The following is a 14,429-nucleotide window of genomic DNA, read 5'->3' on the forward strand; positions in this document are numbered from 1 at the left end:
CAGCGGAGCCGCTACTGAACTGACGTTTCTGATACACTTTAGATAAAGGTTGGCAAATGTCAGGAATTAGCACCGCTTCGCAGTGGATTGTAATGTGAATCTCCGTCTGCATTCACATACTAGGTTCCCTCTTGCGATTATCATTAGAGATGATGAAGCCAAAAAAGGATATTGAGGTAACGTGAAATTCAGAATGTTTCAGCTTGAAGTAATGACCCTGATCAACTGTATGTCGTTTCTAAATGTCTGGAAAACTGCTGGCGCGTTCATAAGACCGAAGTGCATGCTGAGGAACTCGAGGTTCTCTGTCGGTGTATTGATTGACGTCTTCCGCTCGTCACCCTCCTATTTGCGAAAGAGGTTGTATGAACATGCTGAGGAACTCTGTCCAGGCCTATGAGCTCGTATAATCGACCCGGCGGAGGAGAGGGACCTGGATTAGTCGAATTCTGCATCTGCCCTGATGGAAAAGAGCCGAGACATTTTCCCTGACTATTAACTCTACTCTCCTCCTTTAGTCCATCCCGCTCTATCATTTCTGAAGCAAAGGAACTCTGTAATACTGAACTGCCAGACCAGACTCTCCTGCAACCCAGTCTCATTATCGGGTAGGACACCATGATTCCAGGTTTTGATCCAAGCAGTGTGTTCATCGGCTTTTTCTCAGATACTTCTATCACTGAAATATACGCACCTCAGGCCACTAGTCGGACCTTCCTCAACGAATGTATTCCTAACGTTGTGTGAGATCTTATCAACGTATCTGCACAATCTTTGCACCAGCTGTTCTAGCAACCTGGTTGCCATTCCCCTGTAAATGTTGTTTATGCTTCATCATGCAGCGCTAGCTAAACGTCCAGCAGGTTATTAGTACACTTCCTGATCACGTACAAAGCTTCTTTATCCACAGGTCTCAGATTCCCTGGAAGAGAAATCAGTGATCGAAAAATCGTATGGCCTCTCTCCTACAGATCCTTAGCCACGTGTTAATCCGTATCATATTTCAATTTCTACCCTGATTAGGACGCGACACGTGTCGTTGACACATCCCTGAAGATCCTACCCTCCACCTCAGCAACTAACTCCCTGAATGTCCATTGAAGAAATTCGTCACTCTTCCTACCGATGTCATTGGTACGGAAATGGACCACAGCTGCTCTCTGCTCACGCTCATACTGAAGAATATTCAGGAATTGATCCAAGTTGTCCCGGATCCTGGCATCCGGGAGACAACATACCATTCATGGATCTGGTTCTTCCCTTCCCTTCTGAGTCACAGAACAGGCTCAGTGCCAGAGGTCCGACCGCTATGAACTTTCCCTGCCAGGTCATCCAACCACAAACGGCATCCAGGTGTTGCTGACTGTGATAGCCATAGGGATAGTCTGCACTGGCTCTTTAAATCCTTTCCTCTTCCTGACTGTCACCCAGTTTCCTGTATCCTGCACCCTGGGTGTACTTACCACTCTGTATGTCCTCGTCAAACACGCCCGTGGCCCCGAATGAAACGGGGTTCATCTAGATTCAGCTCCAGAACCTTGGGGCATATTACAAGCTGCAGTTGTCATGGTCCGGTCTGTTAAATCTGCCTTCCGGTTCACGGTCCGGTTTTTCGATCATTAAATCCGGGTTTTCCTGTTTTCCCTTGTTCCACTGGGTGCCTTAATTGAGGCACCTGATTTTCTTTTTGGACAGGCTTCGGGATTCAATTTCAGGCTGCTTGACTGTTTTCTCTCTCGCTGCCTCTCCTCTCCCTTCTGAACCCCTGACAGTTACATCGGCAGTTTATCTCGACAGTTACTTCGGCAGTGAACTTCGTCTGTAATCTTCGTCTGTTACCTCCGCCTGCTACCTTGCCTACAGACTCGCCTGCTTCCTTGCCTGTATCGCCATCATGTTCTGCCGCCGGAGTAAGACCGGAGCCTTGTTCCCAAGGAGGGACCCCGGCTCTGTGTTCCTGTGCTCTATTCCGAGGCTCTGTGTTCCTGTGCTCTAGTCCACGGCTTTGTGTTCATGTGCTCGAGTCCAAGGTTCTGTGTTCCTGTGTTCCAGGACCTGGTCTAAACCACGACCAAGAAACTCGTCCGGTCCAAGCCACGTCCTGGAGTCCGTCCATTTCAAGTCAAGGATTCGTATTCCCAGTACTATCTCGTGTCTAGTCTGTTCCTAGCCCCGTATCCTCGCCTGGATCCGGGTTCCGAGCCCCAGTCAAGACCAAAGTTCCGGGTCCCTGTCCTGTCTCCGGCTCAGAGTCCTAGTCCAGGCTCCTGTTTCCATATCCAGCGTAGTGTCCACCCGACTTCCCTTGCTTTCTGGATAAAACTAGTCCTGTTCCGAGTTCCTCAGTGTCTATGTCTTGAATTAGGGCTCGCTATCATCGCCCCCCTTGTAACAGCAGGTGTTGTTATCAGTGGCTCTGCCGGTATCTCCGCCTTCCAAATCCCGCGAGAAGATTTCCACTTAGACGATGGCTGACCCGCTTGTCCCTGTGTTACTTTAATGTGTTCTGTTCCTTTAACACTAGATCAGATTATCAGAATCATTAATCATCACATTATTGGGCCTTATAGTCTAGTTACCAACATCCACCTGTAAAGCAGCGTTGTCCCGTATAATTGAACCTTCTGCGTTCAGTTTCTGTTGACGTTGTTGTGATTAATTCCCACCCAGTTTTCAGATTCAGTCCTGTCTATAAACATTTATTTCTCCGCTTCCCTAAATGTGAAAACAATGAGTTTTCCAAGCGTTATCGTTCATCTCGACAGCTTCATTTTCCACAGAAATTGCCTAACCTGAGAAAACTTAACACTCTCGATTTCATTTCCGTTTGGCAGGATATGTGTCTTCGTGTGTATATAACTTTGCTAACAAACCAGGCATTCATTCCATTCTGAAACACAGCTCAAAAGTTGTCAGGGTGGCCGAGTGGTCTAAGGCGCCAGACTCAAGGAATGAAAGTCCTTCCGGCAAACGGGAGGGTTCTGGTCTCCATCTGGAGTCGTGGGTTCGAATCCCACTCCTGACAAAATTTCTCTTTAAGCATTCAATCGAGGCGATGTTATTTCCGTAAACAAAACCTGGGTTGTTGAGGTGGATTAGAAAACCGGCTGAAAATTAAGATTATGTTTTTGAGGCTATTCATCGCATTACAACAGATCATCGTACACCGAATTCAGGGTGAGTGAAGCATCTCGGCCCGAAACGTCGACTGTTTACGCTTTTCCACAGATGCTGTCCGGTCTGCTGAGCTCCTCCTGGCATATTCAGCCAATCAAGAGAGAATAGTTTCTAAATTAAAATCATTGGTTGCTGAAATAATTAATGGATGGGCAGGTGAATATACATTATCACCATTTGATCAAAAGTCTGATGGTTGATCGGTAGTAACAGCTCTTGAACCTGGTGGTGCGAGTCCTGAGGCTCTTCTACCGTCTATCTAATGACAGCAGCGGAGAAAGAGCATGGGAACGTGCTGATGACCTCAAACGCTGGATGCCGTTGTCCGATGACAGCGTTTTATGTGGATGTACTGACTGTTTGGGAATGCTTTACCCGTGATGGACCGCGTCGAATCCACTGACTTTTAAAGATTTTCCTTCAAAGGCATTGCTATTTCCGTACCAGGTCGTGATGCAGACAGACAATATACTCTCCACCTCACATCTGCAGAAGTTCATCAAGGGTTTTGATGTCATGCTGAATCCCCGCAGTCTCCTAAGAAAGCAGAGGAAAGAGTTATACCACCAGTTTAAAGTTACGTACGCACCACACCTCCGATCCTTCAGGGAGAACTGGCTCATGGACCTCTGGTTTTCCCTCTGTGGAAGAACACAATCAGTTACTTGGTCTCGCCGACATTGAGTGAAAGTGTTTTGTTACATCTTCTTTAAAACGATCCCCTCTTAGTTGAAATGTATGTAAACCCTGGAATGAAGATAACATCTGCGTGTTTTGCCTTTATCCATGCCTAAAAATCTAAGAAACGTCTATCAGATTCCCCCAACGTCCCATGCACCAGAGAAAAACAATCCAATTTGTCCAAACTCTCGATATCGCCGAAAACGTCTAATTTAGGAAACATTTTGGTGAGGCCCCTCTGCACACTCTCCAAATCCTCGTCATCCTTTCCATGACGGATGTCCTGAACTGTGTGCGTTACCAGTTCCTGTGCTGTGCTGCCGTATGCTATAATTTCGCACATGCTCAGAAACCTGGGAAAATGCATCGCGTCCATTTTCATTTAAAATGCCCAGGATATAGTGTGTGTTTCTGTGTACAGTATACCCTCTCACCAAGGCAGTCATTCAGACTAATCTGAAATATAGCTGTTTATCATCGATGTAAAGACAGTACTGCAGGGGCTTTCAGGGTGGCCGAGTGGTCTAAGGCGCTAGACTTAAGGCGAGAAAGTCGCTTCCTAGTAAACACGAGTGTTCTGGTCTCCAGCTGGAGGCGTGGGACCGAATCCCACTCCTGATAAATACACGTGCTGTTTTTATAATTCAATCACCGTGATTTTATTGCAGCAATCAATTCGTAGTCTGTCTGGGAGTATGAGAAAGAAGCAATTAAGATAAAGATTTTGTTTTAGTCACAGCAGAGAGCAGAACAACGGGTCACATTACATAGGATTCAGGCTGAGGAGTAAGATGAGAAAGAGGCCTCGGTGAAGAGTGCCTTTCTCACTTTCTCAGCCGTGGCTGTTGGTTGGACAGAATGACATCGAGGCAATTCAGACACGTTTTCGGTCATTATATTGAAATAGATTCGTCGTTCTTAAGCATTCATCTGTCGCAGATCTCAGTACCGCACATTTAACAGCATTCTGGATTTGGGAATATCGGATTGATCATTCCGGAATGCATTTTATTAACTATCTATGGTGTAATAGGCCACCCTGTCTTCTTTTGCAATGCTGATGTTTTAAGGTGTACAATAAGGATAATAGCCATCGGCCCAACTAGTTCAAAGTTCAAACCTGAAAGTAAATTTTGCATCACAGCGTACATATACATATATCACCACGTACAACAATGAGATTCACCTTTCCCGCGGGTGTCCAAGAAACACAATAAAATCCTCAAAGGACCGCAATAACAGGGCGTTCAAAACAAACAATGTGTGCAATACAACATACATTGCAACGTCAAACGAAATAATAGTGATCATAACAATTTTAATTATTGTTTTATGTAATAATCCAGGCCGACTACGAAGTCCACTATAGTTTTTAGAGATTTAAATCCTCTGTCAGAAACAACTAAACGAATTATACGTTGACACAGAATTGAACATGGTCGATCCGAAATTATTCACACCTTTATCAGTGAAGCTGAAATCTTGTCCCCAGTTGCAACAGAGAACTCCGTTCACTTCCCTGATCTGGGAGACTGTGTGTTCCATTTGCCACTGCTTTTCCCGTTTTCCAAGTCTTTCTAAGGTTTTTCGTAGCCTCTCTACTTCTTCCAGTTGTCCCGTCAAGTCATCGCCAGCCCGGATTAAAACACCTTTGCCCGCAGTTTGGTCAAACTGCCATTCCATGATCGCAATTTTCCCTACCATTTACGGTAATTAAAAGCCTTAAACAACAAATCATCTGGGCTCTTGCTCAGACACCTCTTTGTCCTCGCCCGTCCCGTTGTGGCTTGTCCTGTTTATCTTGAATGTGAATTTCATGCTCAACTTCCTGTCGAACAGTGACCCCGAGCAAAATTCGGAGTACGTAGCCAATCGCTAGTATTAAGATTGGGAATGGTGGGAGAGCGGTGTGTGAGGCTTCCTGAAGGGAAGCGCAAAGTGACAGAATGAGTGGTAGAGACGTGGTCCTGTCCAAACAAATTCCCTCATTACAGTCCTGACAGAGAACGTACGCAACTCCACCATCAGATATGTTTGCCATAAAGAACGATATCCCGATTAGTTTTATTTGTGTTGTCCCAAACGAAAGTCTCCCGGCCTAACCCCGTTCTCATTCAATATCTCAATCTCCACACATAAACATTGCTAATTGTATCCCAGCAACAGGTTCCCCATGCAGTCCAAGTTTCAAAATCCGTCCTCCGTGATTAGTAGTTCGCAAATATTTTAGCAAATTTTAAAAAAAAGGCATATTCATGTCCTTATTTTGACGGAATTATCACTTTGTCTCGTGTCCCTCGTTTCCCTCGCCTCATTCTGAATCTTCCCTTTCCCATTGGTCAATTGTGGCTCTGTGCCGTGATCCCAGTGCGGAAAGTGTAGTCCCTGAACTTTATCCTGCAAATCATCGGAAGCACCTTCCTGCAGAGCGGCCTGTCGACATTCCTCGTTATCACTTAATTCTACCTGTCACACTAGGCATCAGTTTACTATTTACCCGCCATAGAATGATCCAGGAGTAGTGTGCTCTTTGAGTGGTGTGTAAAACGTGTGAGGGCGTTGAAGTGGCCCATTGAAGTGGCTAATGCAGGAGTGTTGGTTTCTGTCGGGGCCAATCTGTTGCCGAAGATGGGGTCAGTCTATATCTCCATTGAGAACCACGCATAGTCCGTTGGGCAGTGTGGTGCAGGAGGAGTGTTGTATTATTGGGAGTCATAAAATAAGACTGTATAATCATCAACATTGAATTTCATCTGTTAAACTTACTGTTTGTCACAGTTATCCTTCCTGTTTATCACGGCTATGTCGCTTTTCATGAAAGTTTATGGAACATTACTCTTGCTACTGACCTCTATGGAAGCCCAATGGAAATGTTCCATCAGTGCAGAGAACATACAACATTTCAGAGTTTGGCTTTGTTTCTGTACAGAAGCAGTTTCTATCACACAGCATTATTTAATCTTGAGAGCAACCCCATTATACCAACAGCATTTCGATGTCAGTAAGTGTCCCATTTAATTTGCATACTCATCTTCTTATTTATTCTCCTATCTGCATTTTTGTTCTCTGTGTAGAATCTGTTTTGATTTTTATTTAGCTTACACCATAAGACATAAGAGGAGAAATAGGCCATCTGGCCCATCGGGTCTACTCCGCCAATGAATCATGGCTGATCCACAGAAAGGGAATATAAACCAGTCTGGAATGATTAATCCGATATTCCCAAATCCAGAATGGTGTACAACGCACGTTACGGAGCTCCGCGTCAGATGTACGTTTAAGAACGACGATGTAAAATGACGTTTCAATATAGCGACCAACAACGTGTCTGAATGGCCCCGATGTCATTCTGTCCAACCAGCAGCTACGTTTGAGAAGGTAACACAGACACTCTTCACCGAGGACTCTTTCTTATCAAACGAGGCCCCAATCCGAAGTCATGTGACCCTTTGTACTGCTCTCTGATGTGACGAAAACAAAATCTTTATCTTTCTTGCGTCTTTTCCATCCTCCCAAAAACACCATGCATTGATCGCTGCCATAACATTACAGTGATTGAATTATGCATGCGTAAAGCACAGTTGTTGTCAGGAGTGGGATTCGAACCCTCGCCTCCAGGTGGAGACCAGAACACTCGGGTTTACAGGGAAGCGATACTCTCGCCTTCAGTCTGGCGCCTTAAACCACTCGGCCACCCTGACAGCCATGCAATACTCTGTTCACATCGAACTTAAAAAGCTGCATTTCAGAACAGTCCGAATGACTGCTCTGGTGGGAATAGACGTGTTGCATTTTCTCAGGTTGCCAAGCATGTGCGAAATGCAGCACAGCACTGGAACATGTAGTGCATACTTCAAGCCATCCGTCATAGAAAGGCTGAGGAAGCTTTCGAGTGTGCAGATAGGCTTTACCAACATGCTGTCTGAATTAGACGATTTGGGCGATAAAGAGAGTTTGGACAAACTTGTTTTTTTTTCTCTCTGGTGTAGCGGAGGGTGAGCGGGAATCTGATAGATGTTTCTTAGATTTTGAGAGGCATAGATAAAGATAGAGAACGCAGAGATTATCTCCATCCCAGAGTTGACATGGCTTATTCCATCGGGCATACATTTCAACTAAGAGGGGATAATTTTAAAGAATATGTGACAACACTCCGTCACCCAATGTCGGCAAGACCAAGGAAGTGATTGTGGTCTTCAGGAGAGGGAAAAATGGAGGTCCATGAGCCAGTTCTTATTGAAGGATCGGAGGTGGAGTGCGTAAGTAACTTTAAATTGGTGGGTATTACAATTTCCTCTACTTTCATAGGAGACTGCGGAGATTCGGCATGATATTAAAAATCTAGGCGAACATCTATAAATTGTCTGTCTGCATCACGACCTGGTACGGCAACAGCAAGGCCTTTGAAGAAAACTCTTAATAACAAGTTAGTGTATTCATCGGCCCTGTCCATCCTGGGTAAAGCTCTGCCAAGCATTAAGCTAATCTACATAAACCGCTATCATCGGAAAGCAGCATTCATCATCAGAGGCCCTCATCTCCCCGTCCCTGCTCTATTGCCGCTGCTGCCATTAGGTTGAAGGTAGAAGTTAGAAGAGACTCAGGACTCACTCGCGCCACCACGTTCAAGGACAGTCACTACTCATCAACCATCAGGCTTTTGATCAAAAGCTGATAACTTACAATCACGTGCCTATCCATTGAGTAATCCGACAACCAGTGTTCACTTTGAACACTTTTATATATTGATTAGCTGAGTTGTCTGCAGGAACTCGAAACTCCAGGCAACACCTGTGCAGAAGAGTTAACAGTCGACTTTCGGTCAGAGATGCTCCAGAAATCAGTCACCCAGAATCCGATGTACGATGATCTGCTGTGCTGCAATGTGCCGTGACGAATGCACAATCTTTCTACCGTTTTTCTAATCCACTCATACAACCACGTCTTCGCAGTAACAACATCACCTCGGTTCAATGTTTAAAGACAAATGATGTCAGGGGTGGGATTCGAACCCACGCCCCCAGATGGAGACCAGAACACTCGCGTTTGTAGGAAGGACTTTCATTCCCTGAGTCTGGCGCCTTAGACCGCTCGGCCACCCTGACAACTTTGTGTCACCCATTTCATATCCAAAACTAAATTGTTGTGTTTGAGAACAGATTGAATGCCTGATTTGAGAACAGAGTTATATACAGACAAACACAGAAAGTCATCCTGGGAATCGGAAATGAGAACGAGCTTCTAAACAGTTTTCTAAGGTTAGGCAGCACCTGTGGAAAGAGAAGCAGTATTAAGATTACAGATCGAAACTCGTTAGGCGCGTCACAGCAGACATTTGGTAAGGAGGTTGTAATGGTGATAGAACGCTTGGATGACTCGCTGTCTTCACAGGTAGGAGAGTGAGAAAATAGACGATTATACATAGGACAGAATCTTGCACCATTAGGTGGGAGGCGGTCATGACAAATTCGACCAAACTTGAACATAGGAGGTTCAATTGTAACGGGGAGCGCAGCATTACAGATGGATGCTGGTAGGTAGAATGTAAAGTCCAATTCATGATTATGGAAGAAAGAGAAACTGTGACAAGATTCACAAGAATAGAAGTGATCTTGCAGAAGACCATTCAGTCAACTCTGTCTGTTTCATTATTCCATCATGGCTGATTAAATACTCCTGTAAAACACATTCTCCTACCTTTTCAGGCATGGGGAACCTTGGATATCAAGGGATATTGGAGATCTGGTTAACAAAAAGAGAGAAGTGTATAGCAGGTACAGGCAACAAGAACAACTGAGGTACCTGAAGAGTATAGAATTCGTAAGAAAATACTAAATAAGGAAATCAAGAAGTCAAAAGGTAGAATTGAGGTTGCTTTGGCGGATAATACGAAGGTAAACGCGAAGGGTTTCTACAAGTATATTAAGAGTAATTGGACAGTAAGGGACAAAATTGTTCCCCTAGATTACAGGGGTGTCAAACTCATTTTAGGTCACGGGCCGGATTGAGCAAAATGCAGCTTCATGCGGGCCGGATCAGTCGGACGCGTGCGAACGCAGCTTTCGTTGCCTCCGTTTTTTCAGCCTGCTCTCATGTGTCTCAGTCTCTGCTATAACTACGAAGTGTTTCACTTTACAAATTCCGTTTCTTATGAAGAAGACTGCCGAATAAACACTAAAAACGCTGAAAACCTGGTACCTGAATAAACTCAGCATTAGCCATATCATACGCCATAGGCGCTTCGATTACTGGGGCCAGCTTTAATAGTAATTAGATATTATCTCGCGGGCCAAAGATAATTCCACCGCGGGCCGGATTTGGCCCGCGGGCCTTGAGTTTGACATATATGCCCGAGAAGATCAAAGTTGTGGTCTATGTGTGGAGCCTCACGAGATGGGGGGGATCTTAAACAGTTTTCTGCGTCAGTATTTACGAAGGAAACTGGCTTAGCGTATACGGAAGGTAGGGAAAAAAGCAGTCGTGTCATGGAACATATAGAGATTAAAGAGGAGGAGGTGTTTGCTGCCTTACAACGAATAAAGGTGGTTAAATCCCCGGTCCCTTACTTTCATCCCGTATCTCGTGGACAGATCAATCAAGTATCTATCAACCGCTGACTGAAGTATATATAAATACTCGGCATCCACAGCTGCCTGTCGCAGAATATTCCACAGATTCCCCTTCTCTGACAAAATCACTTCTTCCCATTCTCCGTTCTTAAAAGAAGCCCCTCTATGCTCAGGCTGTGTCCTCTGCTCATTGACTCTCCCACCATAAGAAACATCTTCTTCACATCGACTCCGTGATGGTGTTTCATAATCCGAAAGGGATCAGTAACATCATCCCTCACTTTTCTGAATTCAGTGAATACAGGACCAGAGCCATCAGCGCTCTTCGTATGGCAAACCTTTCACAACTGGGGTAATTTTCGTGAACCTCCTTTGAATCCTCTCCAGTTTCAGCACGTATTTTCGATGATACGGGGTCAAAACCACTCACAATAATCCACCCGAAGCCTCACAATTGTTGTAGAAACACCTAACATCACTTCATTTTCTTATACTCTAGAGCTAATGAAATTAATGCTAACATCCCTGTCCCTTCACAGACTCAGGCTGCAAGTTAGCCTTCACGCAATCTTGCAGGAAAAAACTCCAAATTTCTTTGCGCCTCAGATTTTAGTATTTTCTTTGCATTTAGAAAATAGTTTCATAGAATAAAGTGCATGACCACTCAGTTCCCTGCACAGTATTTATTACATCTGCCAATTTTTTGCCCATTTTCATAATCTGTCTACGTCTCTTTCATTCCCCTCCACCTATCTTCCTATAGTCTGATAGCGTTGCAACCAAACCATCAATCCCATCATCAAAACCATTATCATATACCGTAAAAAGATCATTTTAATGACTCCACAATTTCTCCAACTACATCTTTCAGACCCTTCACAATTTGAGGGTGCATTTGATCATGTTATGATTACTTGCCTCTTTGGGTTATTTGACCTTTAGCTATCCAACCAATTCAGGATCAATGCTGAATAGCTGATCCCCCAGTGGGGTGAAACACAGTCTTCTCTAAAATACTACTTGTAGACAGTCTGGAAATGCCCCCTCCTCTAATCCTCAAGCAACTTCAATTTTCTCAGTCAATATTCATCTTGAAATTCTCCACGACTAATGTAACGTTATCCTTTTGCCATGCATTTTCTATCTCTCATTGTAGTTTGTAGACGACATTCTTTATTTTGATTCGTGATCTCTATAAATGTATTATCTGAGTATTTTTAGCCTTACAGTTAATTAACTCTAGCCAAAATGATTCAACACCTCCTGTCCTTATGTTATCCAATTCTAATGATTTTATTTTATTTCTACCAATAGAGCAATGCCCTTCACTCTGCCTTCCTGCCTGTCCTTTCAGTACAATGTGTATGATTGGTTTACTTTTATTGTCATCAGTCTGATACTCCCTAATTCCAAATACTACCCCTGCGGATAAACTCATAGAGATGTTCCACATTATCACTGCTGAATTTGGTTAATATTAAAATAACATTCTTTAGTAAAAGATATTTAGCTCCATTGGACCATGATGCTGCGCCATAGCAGATTGTGCCTCCCTTATCTTACTGGGGAATTATACAAATAGCATTATCAAAGGCGCAGCGGGAGACCCAGTAGCAATCAGAAACTTCAGAATGTCCAGACTGTCTGCCTTAGCAATACAATAGAGATACACAGCTTTGTCCGACATAGACAGACCTCTCACGTTAGGACCTAAATGGAAAAATGCATCTGCCTGCATTTTAAGGCAATCGTGAAGCACATGTTGAAGCTGAAATTAGATGTGAATTCCGGATTTTGATGCACAATTTAATGGGGATAACTAAACTGAACGTACACCTAACCGACCAGTTCTGCAACATCCCACTACCAAGCACATCGTTCCCTCCCCCCTCCCTCTTTCTTCTTTCCGCAGGGATCGCTCCCAACGCGACTCCCGTGTCCACTCGTCCCCCCATCCATTCACACCGATCTCCCTCCTGGCACTTAACCTTGTAAACGGAACAAGTGCTACACCTGCCCTTACACTTCCTCCCTCACCACCATTCAGGGCCCCAGACAGTCCTTCTAGGTGAGGCGACACTTCACCTGTGAGTCTGCTGGTGTGGTCTCCTGCGTCCGGTGCTCCCGGTGTGGCCTTTTATATATTGGTGAGACACGACACAGACAGGGAGACCGATTCGCTGAACACCTACGCTCGGTCAGCCAGAAAAAGCAGTATCTCCCATTGCCCACATATTTTAATTCCACGTCCCATTCCCATTCTGAGATGTCTATCCATGGCCTCCTCTACTGTCAAAATGAATCCCAACTCAGGTTGGAGGAACAACTACTTATATACCGGCTGGGTAGCCTCCAAATTGATGGCATGAACATTGACCTCTAACTTCCGTTAATCCCCTTCTGCTCCCCGTCTTACCCCATCCCTGACATATTTAGTTGTTTGCCTGTTCTCCAGCTCCCTCTGGTGATTCCCACACACACCTCCTTTCTTTCTCCCGAGGCCACCCGTCCCATGATCCTTTTCCTTCTCCAGCTCAGTATCACTTTCACCAATCACCTTTCCAGCTCTTAGCTTCTTCCCACCCCCTCTGGTCTTTTCCTATCATTTCGCATTTTCCGCTCCCCCCCCCCCCATTACTTTCAAATCTCTTACTAACTTTCCTTTCGGTTTGTCCTGACGAAGGGTCACGGCCCGAAACGTCGATAGTGATTCTCCCTATACATGCTGCCTGGCCTGTTGTATTCTACCAGCATTTTGTGTGTGTTCTTGTTTGAATTTCCAGCCTCTGCAGATTTCCTCGTGTTTGATGTTTAAGTTAATCCTCCGTTTCACAATAGGATGTAACAGTATGAAAAGTTTGTTTACTTGTGTGAAATAAATTTCCAGGAATTAAAATGAATTTCGTCTCTTTGAGAAATTGCATCTTGTGTCGATGCACTTGGAGATGGAACCACCCACAACTTACTTGCTCTTTTCATTGGAGCATTTGATAATTATTTTCAGTTTGAGAAATAACTGTTTATTCTGAATACGCCAGTTACCTGCTACGGTTTTGAAGAGACGCTCGAGTCTATTCATTCATTAATTATTTATTTATCCATTCGTCTATCTATCTATCTATCTATCTATCTATCTATCTATCTATCTATCTATCTATCTATCTATCTATCTATCTATCTATCTATCTATCTACGTATTTATTTATTTGTTTGTTTGTTTGTTTATTTATGTATGTATGTATGTATTTATTTATTTACTTGTATTTGCCTTTCGTGCGTATTTAGATCGTGTTTTTTTTATTTGTTTGTTTTGTTACTGATTTCAAAGGGAAACACTGATTCCACACCAGCCACGGAGGCTCAAGGCTGATGTGATCGAAACATGAGTGTATATATTCCGGGTACGATAATCCCTCCCTTCAAAGCTAAATTTGTGTGCACTTGAATTGGAAATTTAAAATTCACATAATAGGAAGGTACTTCATTTTGGGAGCACCAGGAGATGCTGCTGAAAATTTGACATGCTGATTGTGAGATGCAGCGTTTGATTGGAAAAGTTAGTTTAGATGTCATCGCAGTATCTACCCTGAAATATGTAAACGGGAATACAGTTCAGACAGCGTGTAGTTCAAGTCTGAATTCAGCATACTGTTTACAGCGTCAGCCTAAATTGAATAAATTATCCAAGTGCTGCAGTATGGTCACTGTCACTCACAACACTGTATCAGAACAGCAGAGTCGGGAAACAGCTACAGAGTGCATTGACGTTTATACTTTCCATGCGGAACATCACTGGCCACTGCACTCCATGCAGAATATACTCCATCCACGACCTCTTCTGCCTTCTGTTGGTTAGCCAGTTTTGAATCCACGCAGCTAGGACCCTCTAGATCCCATGGCACCTGACTTTCTGAAGGGGCCTACCGTGGGGAACCCGGTCAAACAACCTATAGAATTAATAAGACTGAATCAACTATTTTGACTTCATCTGTCTACTTTTTT

The 14,429-nt window shown here is 44.1% G+C and overlaps 2 non-coding genes across 2 annotated transcripts; one reads left to right on the top strand and one right to left on the bottom strand.

The window, feature by feature from the left end:
• Positions 1 to 2,911: 2,911 nt before the first annotated feature.
• Positions 2,912 to 3,025, top strand: trnal-caa (transfer RNA leucine (anticodon CAA)). The gene is made up of 2 exons: positions 2,912 to 2,949; positions 2,991 to 3,025. It is a non-coding gene; the product is annotated as a tRNA-Leu (tRNA).
• A 5,824-nt stretch (positions 3,026 to 8,849) lies between these two features.
• Positions 8,850 to 8,963, bottom strand: trnal-cag (transfer RNA leucine (anticodon CAG)). The gene is made up of 2 exons: positions 8,926 to 8,963; positions 8,850 to 8,884 (listed from the first exon to the last, which is right to left on the bottom strand). It is a non-coding gene; the product is annotated as a tRNA-Leu (tRNA).
• Positions 8,964 to 14,429: the final 5,466 nt, after the last annotated feature.

Source organism: Hemitrygon akajei, unplaced genomic scaffold (genome assembly GCF_048418815.1).
Source record: "Hemitrygon akajei unplaced genomic scaffold, sHemAka1.3 Scf000049, whole genome shotgun sequence".
NCBI lineage: Eukaryota > Metazoa > Chordata > Chondrichthyes > Myliobatiformes > Dasyatidae > Hemitrygon > Hemitrygon akajei.